At 40.3% G+C, this 14,533-nt stretch overlaps 1 protein-coding gene across 8 annotated transcripts in view; it reads right to left on the bottom strand.

Annotated features, from left to right (window-relative positions):
* Positions 1-3,875: 3,875 nt before the first annotated feature.
* LOC105277220 (neuronal acetylcholine receptor subunit alpha-7) overlaps positions 3,876-14,533 on the bottom strand; it is a 204,143-nt gene continuing 193,485 nt past the window's right edge. For all 8 annotated transcript variants that reach the window (XM_011335431.3, XM_011335428.3, XM_011335434.3 and 5 more), the window contains one exon: positions 3,876-13,785. The gene's annotated coding sequence lies outside the window, so the exon portion shown is untranslated. The remainder of the gene's footprint in view (positions 13,786-14,533) is intronic.

Here is a 14,533-nt window from a genome sequence, read left to right as displayed (position 1 = left end):
AATATACTTACACGCTAGTATACATAAACAGCCACTTACATTAAAGCATTGTCTTTCTCAATGAAGTATTTGTCCAATTTTGCTATTCGGTCCTCGACAATTCGAATACAGTACATGTGAACTTACAATGGTGAAATATATAGTCCATGAAACACAATCAATAGTACACGCTATCTTTAAGTAGATCGCGCAGAACAGCCAGTGGGCAGACAGGACGCGATTGAGGATAACTATTTTCGGGATTACACGTGTAACGATAGAATCGCACATTCGCGATCGTGGGAGTGTTCATCCCATCACGCAAGATAATGCTAGAGTCCCGTTCCATGAAATAAAACTCAGTTAATAAGTATAAAGGATATCATTCATTAGTCCATAGTCTCATATGCGATTGAATTTTTGCATTGTCAGAATAAAATTACAACATTAATGTGCTGAAATGGGAAAAAAGAGAGGGAAAGTAAAAGAAGAAAATAAAGATAAACAATTATTTCGATAAATTGAGGAAAGTTGAAAATAGAAAAAAATTTTAATGTATAAACTTTCTGTTTAAAAATTCGTGCGGTTAAGGATATAATTATTTATATCGTGAAAATATGATACATTATTCATGTAAAAATTAATATATTCCCTAGCCGTTGTATAACTTATAAGTTCATATAGTTTTATGAAACGAGGCCCCCAAGGACGACAAATGAGAACCCGGCGAGGCGTTTTGCCGCTTAAACCAATTGGCCTTCCGCAAACTCGTTTATTCCGCTCACCTGAAGGGATCGCGTTACTGTTTCTTTTATTTTTGGACGAATACTAGCAGTAACAGTTTTGCGGCATTGACAAAATCCGTCATTTTCTAAAGTGACTTATTATTTTTATCTTTAGATTTAATCCTTGTGTTCTTTCATGCGGCAATGTCGTTTGAATGAAACGGAAAGTTTTGAATATCCAAGTGTTCGGTCAGAATTTATTTCTTGCAAAATTGATTCTTCAATTTTTATGTGTATTTTTACATATTAAATATCGCGTATCATGAATAACGTCTTTTCATATATATATTATACATTTCATCAATATAATTGTACAATAATATTTAACTTTTTGTGCAGTTACCTTCTGTGCACTTTCTGACATTAGCATACCATAGAAAGAATTTTCTCCAGAGCTTTACGTAGGGATGGGAGGGAAAAAGAATATAAAAGGGCTAGGACACGGACGGAATATTTTATTCGGAAATCGATTCAAGTTGAAAATTTCAACTTTTATTCCGTCCTTGTTTTTGCCTTTCGTACATAATTTGGAATCCCTTCGGGCTCTGCGAGAATGGCGCAAGGGATATTTCAAGAGAATGTATTCGAGGGAAAATGGATAGGACAGGGAAATAAACGGTACTTCCGAGTAAATCGTTAATGTATTCCGCAATTTACGCTGCGAAACTCAACGCTCGTTCAGAAAATAAGCCCAAGTTAATCTCAACGTAAGAATCGCGTTCTTATTTAATCTGATGCTTAGTGTTTCACGTTAATTGTATAACACCCACGCTTTACACCGGCTAGTTGAGATATTTATCTCATTCTAAGAGAATAGAGTTAAATCTTTTGCTCTCATCATGTAATAGTTCTTTGCATTAAATTAATTGATCTTATGATTCTTTATTATTTTGAGTAATAATATTGACAGAATTAAATTAAAATAGTAGCTCTATTTTTAGCGCATTTCGAGTGATCTAAATGTAAAATATAATTCAGTATCTATATTTTCAAGCATTTTGTTCGAGACGATGGTTGGTATCTATCGGTGAAAATGTGAAGCACGTTGATCGTATCGGATGATAATGGAATGCTTAAATTTAAGGATTTTATAAAAACCTATTGTCATTTAGTGAAAGAAGAAATCAAAAGATTTTATGCGATGTTATGTATGTTTTAGAGTCTTTCTTTGAGAACATTAAATTAGAGAGTTCAGCATAAAATTAATACTGTTTAGCAGAAACTTGTGAGTAGGTACTTGCAAAGCTATTGCAATTATGGTGAACGCATTCGTTATTTTCTTTTTCTATTATTCGTATCTATCATTTAATCATATTATGTAAAAATAAAAAGCTTTTAATTTATTGCCCAAAAATAAAATTTTTCAGTTCCACTATTTGGGTAGTAAAATTTACAAATAAAAATTGATCAGAGTCGCCCTTAAAGTCAAATACTCAAAAATAAAAACTTTTTAATTTTTAAGTCATACTATGTAAAAATAAAAGTTTTACTATACATTATTGAGTTACAGTGTATGCGAGAATGTTACCACGTCTGACTCAATATTGATTCATACTACTACCTCGCCTTTCAATCAAAGATGGTTCATAGCAGACTAAGCTCATAGTAGACGTTTTATAAACTAAAAATGAAAACTCGGATCATGAAGGTGTGTAACGCCTGGAGAATGGCAAACAATGTGTACATTAGCAAAGATTGCATCTGCACAATAATTATCAATCTGTAAAAATCGATTTTAACTATCTAGTTATTATTTTACAGCCGTTAGATTTTGTACCACAAGTTGTTAATCTACAGACACTTAGCTGACATGTTACCATTCTGTAGGCACCAGCATGTGTTAACCGAGTTGCGATAATGCAGGCACCTTATATTTCCACGGCCTCGTTTATGAGTTTCCATTCAATAAGTTTCTAAAAGATCTGCTATGAGCCTCCACTGTCTTTGATTGAAAGGTGAAGTAATAATATCACCCAATAAATCGGGTCAAATATTGAGTAAATTTTTAATTTTACTAGTATAACGCAATAGCAAAAATTTTAAATTTTTCTTTTAAAATAGTATATCTCATACGAGTTAAACTAAATTTTTATTTAAATGTTTTCAAATATTGGAACGTATATTACGTATATTGGAATAGTAGATTACGTAGATGAATTTTTATTTATAAATTATATTGCTGAAATTAATTAATTAGTTAAATTAAACTAATTTTCAACTTATACTGTCAATGATTGAGAAACATCATTAATTACTTAGTAAGCGCGTTTTTTATTAAATAATTATAATAATTTCAAAATTTAGTTGCAACTTTAAGAAAAAAGAAAAAATTGTTAGTAAAAATGAGTAAGTAAAAAATAGGTATTTTAATCGGGACTTCATTCTCTCTCTCTCCCTCTCTCTTTCTCTGTTACTTTGCATTGTTATTTGTATATTTTAGTTTTACTTTTATTTTATTTTGGCGGTAAAATTAAATAAAATAATAATATTTTTCAAGTAATTCGCACACATTTGTATGCGTGTGCATTTTTCTGATAAAAATTATATTATTGTGAAAGTACCTCTTTTTTGTAATTCAAGTACTATATTTTTTAAAAATCTATATCTATCTATATATATTTCTCTGTTCCTTTTTATATGTAAAATTTACATTAAATATGGATAGCTTTTAAAATGCATCTTCAATTTTCAATCTCAAATCATGCAAAAGCAAAATCATCAACCGCATTAATAACCGAATGCATTAATAACGATTAATCGACTGAATATATAATTGCTTATAAATTAACTATATTCAATGGCTTGAATCATTATTAGATTAACGAAGCAAAATAAGAAGTGTAAAAATACAGAGAAATATTCACAGAGAATACAATGAATGCGCCAGCTAATCTTGTTAATGGATTACAAGAGTTAAGTGGATTAATGAAATTGTCCTATATCCCTCATGTTATAAGACCGATATTTTCTGATTTTATTTGACTCTTTGCTTTAAACATTTTGGATCAAGGGTGTGATTAATTATCAAGACAAATTATGAATTTGCTTAATTGTCTTTTATTTTGATATTACAAGATATTTGGGGGAATCAAAGGAGTAAAAGGTAAAGTTCTCTGTAGAAGACAAGGACTGCGTGACATTTATTTCCATCCTTCTTCCTCGTACAAAACTGTCGAAACTTATCGCACGTTACATTGACTTAAATGAAAAATTACATGTCTATTGAAATAAATGATGATAATGATCATAATAATTAAAATAATGAAACTCGACGTCTAGCAAATGAAATTAAAACGCTTGCTTTAAATAGGTCATTTAATTACTTATAGTACGTTTAAATTCCCTTGGTACATGTAATTGTTTCAGAAAACTTTCATACTAGACCTTATCTATACATACATTGCATCTCTATTCTCATCCTTTTAGTTTTATTAGAAAATTTATGTATCTGTATATAGACTCTCAATTTCCAATCGATTATATTCACATGAGAATTTCAAAGTATAATTCGCGTGAAGAGATTTCCAATTTCGAATGCTTATAAGTAACATAATTTAGTACGAAATTTAAAGGAATAAAATAAAAAATCCCACAGTCTTTTTGTAGAACAAATAATAGTTATATTCATTTACGGACTAAATCTCGATTCGCTTTGAGTATTCTGAAATGGAAATTAAAGTCGATTAGCGTCAATCCGGACATTTATTCATCGGACAATGTTCTCATTGTTAGGAACGCAAGATTATATCCATATAGACTTCTGTATTCGCATTTGTATCAGTTTTTCACGCTATACATAGCGACGCAGCGCTGCAAATATCATCAAAGTCTCGCTCGCGCATCCTCGCTTAATCCTACAGTCTCAACAGTCCTGTCCCGCTTTCATCGCGACAGTTGCATTTACACCCCGTATTAACGTGTTATCTATACATAAGGTATCCCTTAAACGCATTGTACAGTGTCGTAATCTTTATTCTACATTTTGAGCATACCGCGCGCGGCTGGCTTGTCTCCATTATATCAATTGTTATTATTAATTTACTTGCATGTCACCTCGTCTCGCGCACGTCACTTTACAATGGCGTTAATGTTACGTATCATCTACCTCATGTGTAAAACGGCTTGCGGATCGATCCATCGGCGGTCAATCCGTGGCAATGTGGGCGCGCGTGTGTTTTCTCGCAACGCATGTGTACGTACCACCGACGTTGATACATGATCGATGACGGCTGGTCACTCGCCCCGTGTCACTCGTCGCGTTTCAACTCGCGTCAATCTGAAAAAAATTCCCGGTCCTCTCTACATCCCCTTTTTGCTTTCGTTTCCTTTATCTTTCCTCTCGCCTTGCCCGTACGTATCGCTCGAACGAAAGCGAATGGGGGCTCATAGTGGATAGTAGAAGGGAAGGGACAACATCCCCCTCGGCTTTTATTCCTCAGGAATAAAATACGAGTAGTCGATGCGTGAGGTCAAGCCGTACTTTTTTATTTGAGAATCAGTGCAGATATTCGGGAGAGAGGAACGATGACAATCGATATTCGCGAAATTTCCTCTAATCACCGTTAGCTTTTTTCTCTTTTTGATTCACACGTTGTCTCGTATTGCATTTATAAATCACCTTTGGCACGCGCGTGTGTGTGTATATAGTGGTGTCCTATATGTACATGTGAATTTATATAATAATTATATAAATTAGAGCATGTTACGCGGGATGTGTGAGTGTGTGTCTACGCGTGTCTCGCGGCCAATTACTCGATCCAGTCGTGATAAATGAAAGATCATACGTGATATCCGACAGAAATCAATGAGAAATTCAACGAAGGAGACGCTTTTCGTGGCGATCGCGAAACCATGCGTGTATACCGAAAGCAACGCGCGAGTTCACGTTCGCAGAGAGTAGGAACAGAGACGAATGTTGGGGACTGACTACCAGTTGTCCGTGTGTAACCTAGTTCAATTCCTTTGTATTTAGTTCATTAATGAATTAGTTAATATTACAATTTATTAACAGTTCTCGCACACTATCCATTAGTTTAACGTTTAATGTTAATTTATATTAGCATTTTTTTCACCTTTTAGCAGATTCTCCTGTGCTCGTATGTTACAATATTGTTTTTCGCTATTTATATATGTATATGTATATTAGCTATATATATATTTATATATTTATATTTATATATATATGTATAATATGCATTTTACCTATGCATACGCCTATTTTCATATGTATATATGTATATATTTATATTCGTATGTTCAAAGTATTTGCGTACGTGTACATTAACACACGGCGCACGGCTTTACACGTTATCGATAATAATGCACCACCTCCGATTCCGAAACGAAATCGCACAAGTGCGTAACGAGTGTGTTCCCCGCGACTGCTCCGTGTCGCTTGCTTTTACACGTTGGGAGTAACGTCGCGCGGCCCAGGCCTCTTGTTTCCGCTACACATTTACACATTCTCTCATTTTCTCGTGCTGCTGTCAATGCTTGCGACCGATCGCTCGAGACGTATCTTTGAGCAAGCAGCGACGTCTCGTCATCGAAGAGTGCGACGAAGCGCGTGTCACATAAAAAAGTAAAAACAGATCGCGCGGGCGCGTTTCTTGTCTGTGTGAGTTCGTCTGCAATTAACGGACGTGCCGTAATTAGCGAGCTTCGGCCACATCGATCGCTGCACCCCGTCCGCGAGCGCGTTGTCGGGAAAAATCGCGGGCGGGAGACCTCTTACTTCCGTTCTGGCTCTTTTGATCCCTCCTCTCAGCCGTGACCGGGACGATCATATTTCAAGCACGCGCGTCGCCGCTTCATCTTCGGCGTCGAGTCGAAATTGGCCGCGAGCGGCCGAATTAGACGTCGATTGGCAATTTCCAGACTAAGCCCCGTCATTTCCGGCTCGCCTTCGTTCGTCGACGGGATGCGAGAGCCGCCGCTACTAATCGGCCCCAATTAGCCGCAAATGAAGACGCGTTAAACTTCGCCGCGCAACACGAAACCGATACCATATTGAGCGCGGATCTTTTTTAGCTGAAAGATGGTCCAAACTTTGCGCCCGCAGCTCGACTAATGAGATTCCTTGATTAAATTCGAGCGTCCGTTCCTCCTCTGCAATTTTTCGATATTCAGCATTAAATTAAATCAGCAGTTGCTTTACTTTTTCTCTTTGATCTATAGATGTTTTAATTAATTTAAATTGCTGGCTCCTTTTCCTAATTAACGAAAGATTTTGATACCGGGCCTTTTCTTCTTTAAGCTCCTCATTCTAATTAACTTTTCCTAATTGTTTTTTAAAATCACTCCACTAAAATATTAACGTTTGCTCATTTGTCAGAATAGTATAAATAGATTATAAAAGACAAAGAATCTCGCATGATAAATTATTAAAAGACCTAAAATAACTTGTAAGAATGTCAATGAATCTGTTTGCAAAACGAGAATCTAGAGCTAATCTCTAAAAATTTAATATGTATAGATAATTTGTTATAAAATAGATCGCGAAAAATTACTAGACTAATTTAAAAAATTAGATTACTTTGGCTGTAAATGAAACCGATTATTTGGTCCACGTATTCTTCTAATTTCGGTCCATGTCGATCGTATGTACATCACATTAACATTGCATTTAATGCGCTTTATTTATGTTTTATAGATCGAAAATTACAGATACGGAGAGCGGAAATGTCGTATATTTCGTACGTCGAAGTATCGTTTGACATCGTTTAAATTATTTTCATCGATGGTTTCGTGTTACTCTCGGCGAAGCGATTCGTTATCGGCTTGAGCTCGCGTCGCTACTTTCGCCAACGTCCTCGTTTCAAGGGGTTTCGCATTCGGCAATTACTATTAATCGATTCTTATCACAGAAGTTACACAATTTTCATGTTTCAATGCGCTCGCCTGCACCTACGCGGCAGTGGGCAAAACGAGCTTCGTACCAATAAAGGTTCGTACGCTTACCTCGTACGTACCCTTTTTGTCATCCGTATTCTTAATCGCGGCGAAGGTAATCGAGAAGTCTAGCCGTTCTACCGGAAAGAGAACCGCGCGTGTGGAAAACCGGTGCACCGCTTAACTCTTTCTCTCTCAATAAATCTCTTACCCCCATGACACAAATTTGTCGTTAAAAGTAAGAAATAAAAATGGAAAGTATCAAAGTATCAGAAAAGATATTTGTGTTTCATTAAAATGTATATCTTTTAATACAGTTATGTTAAACTGATTATTATTTTTTGCTTATTGTATTTTAGATGTTCCATTTTTTCCCCTACCCTTATAAAATAAAGTTCTTATGAACATTTACCTACTCTATAATTTTTGTGCGTAATCAATCTACTGATATCTTCAAACGCTGCTACAATAACATCCGAGAACAGCCAAATGTTTTCCGAATTGGGAAATTATTGGAGATCGGAGAGATTAAGCGTGCAGAAAAGTTTTCCAGACGAATCGCGATGGGCTGAAGAGAACTTGCGCGCAAAGATAACCGTGTCTCTCTCTCTCTCTCTCTCTCTCTCTCTCTCTCTCTCTTAAGTCGGCCTGATTCGTCGCGAGTTTCAAACTATTACGCAACATCGGGTAACTGAGATAAATTTATACGCGTAGCGCTACACACGAATCGTCCCTCGCGATTGTTGTTTAGATCAAGAATGCAATAGCAACGACTCTACTCAAATTCTACTCATTTATCTCCGATCGAGAGGCCGATGATAAAGAAAGTTTTCCACGAGTCGAATTATCCCGGGGCGCGACGAAACAATGCTGCGGGCCATCGCTAGAAAATCGACTCTACTCGCGGCTCCGCATTAATCCGAAAAAGCCTACGAAAATTGATGCACGTCATTACCGAAGCGCCGCTCGCGTCACACGACTAAAACGTGGCTGTTATTCTGACAATTCGTCATTCGTTATATTATTTAAATTCGGTCGACGAATTTCTCGGGATATGTCGTGGTGTCGCTTGAGCTCCGTTTCATTGCGCGTTTGTGAATTATACCGCATATCTCGAATATTAAAAACGCAAATCGCAGGTCGCTTAGCTTACGGCTAAAATCGTGCGCGATCCTTCGCGATATCGCGCGCTCCACGCCCGGTGGAGGAATTAGAAGTTAGCAATAATAGTAACAATAGTAGCAGAGCGGTGTAGGTAGGTAATAGTAAGTGTAGCTTCTAGCGGTAATAGTAATAGTAATAGTAGTATAGTTAGTAACGACATTAGTAATAATCATAGTAGTAGTAATGATAATCATAATAATAATATTAAGTAGCGCTAGTAGTAGTGGTAAATAGTAACGGTAATCATATCGACAGTAATAGTCCTGCGGTGTGATAATAGCACTAACGCGATGATCGTCGTTTCTTTCGGCATAAACAATACTAATAATAACCACGTGGTCTCACACCAATCAAATGATTACCGTACATCGAGCTTAATTCTCTTAATGTTACACGGATTCGTTTCTCTCTTTTTCTTAATTTCTTCCTTTTTTTTCTTCTTTCTCGTGGTACAATGTTTCCCGTCTGCCGTGTGCGTGTGCTCGTAACTTCGTCTCTCTCGCGCTCTCCATTCAAACGCTCTCGTTAATTGCGTACGGGCGACTCAATCGCAGAACGATCCTCTGCGAGTGTGACGCGTTTTAGTCCCTTAAACGTACAAACACCATGTAAAATTTTTCTTACGCTGTGTACTCGCTAGATTCGTTTTAGTGAGCGTTTTGGAATTAACAATGCGCTACTCTCCCGCGCACCGCCTTTACCTCTCTCGTATCGCATATATAAAAAAATCTCCGGTATGGGGGCAACGAAGATATATATATACACACACATACATTTACGTGAAAGGATACGGCCCGTATTTTCGACGTGCGTTTAGCGTGAAACCCGGCCGTCCGATTCTGATTTTTAATTCGATTCCAGTATCGAAAATTGCGTTCGGAGATAACGTGAGCGACACGACAATCGGACGAGCCGGTTTTTCATGCTGAAAGCGCGTTCGTGATACGGATATCCATGTGTGTACCTTCCTTTCTCTATTGTAGCAGGTGTCGTTTCACGCGGGTATGCCATTCGAGGCTCGCAGATTGCGCCTCGTTCTCGTCGAACTGATTTGTACGCGACAGTTTCGCCCTGGCGGCCGATTTCACGACGGCGTCGCGACGCGCCCTCGGATTTCTCGCTTCCTGTCCCTTTGTGTCTCCGGTCCGCACAGCCGCCAATAGTGGCCGTCGTCGTTTTACCTCGTATACTTATCGATTACGTGACGCGCGCGTGATGAGTTAGAAAATTACGCTAGATCGGAGGACGCCCTGGGTGAATCTCCCGTCGATCGGCCGTGCCATCTCGAAATCATCGGTGACCTCCGCACGATGTCGATCGTCCCAGCGATTCTGCAAGGTCCGTTTAACCCGCGGATTTCTATTTTACACATCGCATCGGCCGTATCGAGTCTGCAGAACCGCGTAGAAAAATCCGCGGACAATCTGCTCGAGTGAGCAAAACTGATCTCTCGATTTAACAAAGCTCGTTCGAATGAATATCAGCTGCTCTCCGAATAAATTGCATAATTACCGAATCAATCATTACTCGAATTAGTCGATTCAAGTTAATTACGATTATTAATGCAGCCGTGTCGAAAGAATTTCTCTAGCGGCGTAATAATATCTTAATTACTCAACGCTACGATCTACGTATCTAAAGTATTTCAACGCTTCGCGTATTCTAATCGACTGCCATTTGATTATTCCTGCGGCAAGCTGTATAAGCAACAGCTCGCAGCTACGAGATTTTAGAATAATATTGCAATGATGCACCAACAATATTCTCCTAGCAACGTCGCGTCGAGAGATCGCGTGGTGTAAACGGTCCTTCAGTCTTCCTCTCCCTGCATGCTCATAAATTCTATTCGCGTTTCGTTGTGCTCAGAATTGCTCCTTGCATCGCGTACCTCGTCCCATTCCCTCGCGTGCGTCCCGAGGATCGCATTATACCGCAATTCTTTCGTTCTCGCGCTTCGTGCTCCGCGAACGCTGCAAACCTACGTCGCGCGATATGATTGTCGGCAATGATCGACGATCACCGTTCCCCGAGAAACGTTTTGCAATGATTTTTCTTTGACCTGATTTCGGTTCTTTTTTGGCACGCGATCGAGCATCGTCGATTCAGCTTGCTATAGCAAACAATTTCTTTCAAATATGTGGATAATTATTTTATCGCCGTAACGTTTTTGAGTGGTGCATTCGCGTATTATGTATGTATGAGCGTGTGTGTATGTGTGGGAGGGCGAGATGTGTGCGGTTGTGCGTGTTTCGTCGATGACAATGTTCATTCGTGTACTAACCAGATCGCTGCACGATGCACTCAAGTTCTACGTCAAGTTTTACGTCAAACATTCTCTCGTTTACGTACGTATTTATCTGAGTATTTAGCCGAACACTCTAACGTTATTTTCATCATTATCATGCATTTTCTGTTCGCGTCAGTTGAACGACTACATCATTTCGTCATTTCGTACAATTTCGTTAAGTGAGGCAGGAAGAACAGAAAAGGGAGAGAAAGAGAGAGAGAAACGGACTACGAAATTTTTGACGTCAAAACCTTCAGCGAGTGCAACGTTACAACGACAGTACGCAATATAAAATTCTGGATAATACGAGACCAAGTCCATTCAGTTCGAAAAACTGCACGTGTTCAGCGATGATAAAATAAATAAGACGGAAAGTCAATGACGATACGGTACTTCGACGAAACTCGTTCGCGCAAAGGAAACGATTCGTATAGTCCACGTCACACACGCTAACGAGTGGATCCGCAAGTCGGTAATTAGCTGCGTGCGTTGTAAAAAGTACGAACTCACGAGTTTACGCTAATGAGGACTCCGGAGGTCTCCCGCTATCCGTCCTAAGAATTAATTGTTTGATCAACCCACGCGAGGTCACGAGTTTCCTTTGTAACATACGCGTACCGACGTCAATAATGATTGCGGATCATTTGTCGACTGCCGTCGCAAATATCGCGACGGATAATTGGTGCTCTAACAATTCTTTCTTTCCGTAGCGCGCGTGTAACTGATACACTTCCGAGGTACACGCGTGACCAATTTGTAGAGAATTCATATCTGTGATTTTACCTCCATAAATTCTGCAAGAAGTAATTTCGGCAAAGTGCGAAACGTGAATAATGTTTGAGTGAGAAAGCATGGCGCAATTCGGGTCACACTTTTCACGAAGTTACAGCTCGTCGAAGGGTTTGACAGCGCGTGGCCGAGCAACGAAGCTGTGCGATCCACCGAGATATATAAATCGCTGTCGCGGCCCCCTTTCCTCCCCCTAACGCGTCGATCGCTCCCTGGCAGCGCTTGATCACGATCCACAACGGATTCACCGAGGTCCCCGAGGACTCGAGTACGCGTGGCTCTGTACGGAAAGCAGGGGTGGTCCAACTTGGCAGTTTTTTTCTTTTTTCGCGGTTTATTCGCCCTCGCCGCGCTTGCCTCTGCCTGCGTTGTGCTCGCTCGCCGTTCGCCCTGCATACTCGTGCGGCTCGTACGACCTGGACGAACGAGCGGACGACCGATCGATCGACCCTCCTTCCGCCGACCGGCTGAATAAAGCGACGCGTTGACCGCTCTCTCTTGTGCGCTTGTAAAACTTCTCGCGTGCACACGCACCGTGGTGAGCACGCGCTGTGTGTGAAAACGTCCGGCGGGTTTTTGCGGAAGTGCGGAGGGATCACTCGCGCTTGTGCGCATCAGCTCTCGAGCACGACACGGGTGGACTTTATTAACGGGAGAACGTGGAAAAATATATCGAGCGTGGGGAGAATCGATCGTGCGATCGTTGACGGCGCGAGCTTGTTATCGCGTGCCTTTGCGGATCTTGGGTCTGGGAAACGGCACGGTTAAAACCGCACACGGTTGGTCGCGCGGATCGCGCATGGGAGGGAAGAAACAAGAAGATCCGTCGATCGGGTCACCCCTCGTCCCGGGGTCTCGTCGAGTTGGTCACGGCGCCCACGCGCGTTCACCCTGTCGATCGTCCAAGCCGCACTTGACTTCCTACCGTTTTGAGATGGTTGAACACCCCTGACTCGAGTTTCTATTTGGCAGTTATTTTAAAGTCCGTCTCGGCTCCCCACGAGAGACCCTCAACAGATCGCGGCGTTAATTAATTACGACTCGGTCGTAACGCGCGTGCGAGCGTGCGTACGTACGCGCGCGCGCGCAAAGCGACTAACAGTAATTATATCGTTAATTATTATTTTCATTATTATAAGAAATATTATCGTTATTGTTACTATTATCGAAAGGCCGCAACAACGCTCTTCCGAGGACTGCGCGATCTCCCTTTCTCGTGACGCCGTCGACTCGTCGCGCGTTCCCCACCGCGTCCGCGCGAGATCACATCGTTCGCGATCGCGAGCGTGATCGCGATCGATGGGAGCTCGTGAGATACATTTTTAGACTTACTCGGCGGCGCGTCCTCTATCTCGCCGACACCTACCTTCGTCTACGATCTAGAGGCACCCCCTAAATCTTCGTCCAGCTCGCGTCGCGCGTCGACTACCTACCGGTCTCGCACTACGGAACGTTAATTAAGTCACTTAAACGAAAGAACGCAGCCGCAACAGAGCGTGACGTCGGCGATCGGATCCTTGCTCCCTTTGTTCGTCGTCTCCTCTCGAATCCGGAATCGTCCTCCCGGCGGGTCCATCCCGGAAAAACGAAGCTGCCACAGCCGCTACTGGAAGTCCGTCTTCCCCGCGAACGTCGTTGATGATCTCACTCTTGCCTCCTTCCTTGACTTGCATGTGAGTGAAAGCACATCGCGTGAGTATCGGGCGACCCAGTGATGGCGGTTCCCATCGTGAGGAATCAGGAAATGCGAGAACGTTTCGAACATTCCCGGGGGTGAGTCGCGCAGAAGGGCGCGAAAGGGACTAACGAGTCCATCTCTCTTTTTCCGCGCTTTCCCGTCACTTCGACGCGCTCCGTAGCCGCCTCCTCGAATCGCATCGGACGTCGTTCCTGCAAAGGGGAGGAAAGAAAGCGCTAGTGTAGCACGACAGTGTAGCATGTCTGACTGATGATTTCTGGAGGATCGATTTTGGGGGAAAGGACTTTGGGTTGTGCCGATTGATTGCTTCTCGCAAGCTCACTTTGCCATTAAGCTTTCTAGAAACAAGCTTTTAGTCTCTGCCTTTTTAAAGATCGAAATGTTGAGTTTTTCCATTAAAATCTTACGAATACAACTTAAAACTCTTGAATATCACTCGGTCAAGGAAAGCTCTAGGAAATAACTAGCAGAAAAAATTAGCTCAGGAAAAAGGAACGAAATAAAAATGTACTTTTTATTTGCAATTTTTTTCTGGAAAGGTTTAAGTAAAGAATAATTTATATAAAAGACAAATTAGAGATTATTAATATATTTTTTGGGGTGTAATTACGCAATTTTAATTAAAACATTGAGTCTTCTACGTAGTTTGCCATTTCATTAAAATTAAAATTCTGTTAATTTATGGTCCTTAGCAGTAGAATGCGTTGTCATAAAAATTAATTAATGCTGGCAATATTATGTTATAATTGCACGGAATTACTTAACATTGTTATTCAGACACGAACAAGCAAAAATCGTTATTTCGCCTGTGTTCTACGCAGAGAGACTATATTATAAGCAAGCAATAAATATTTCTCACACTGTAATTTACATGTTTAGTTCGATACTGCATACATATTATATGCGAAGTCAATTGTCGATAATCACAAGCAACGAGTA

Source organism: Ooceraea biroi, chromosome 3 (assembly GCF_003672135.1).
Source record: "Ooceraea biroi isolate clonal line C1 chromosome 3, Obir_v5.4, whole genome shotgun sequence".
NCBI lineage: Eukaryota > Metazoa > Arthropoda > Insecta > Hymenoptera > Formicidae > Ooceraea > Ooceraea biroi.
The sequence above is the reverse complement of the archived record's forward strand: the minus strand, read 5'-3'. Positions and strand labels throughout refer to the sequence as shown.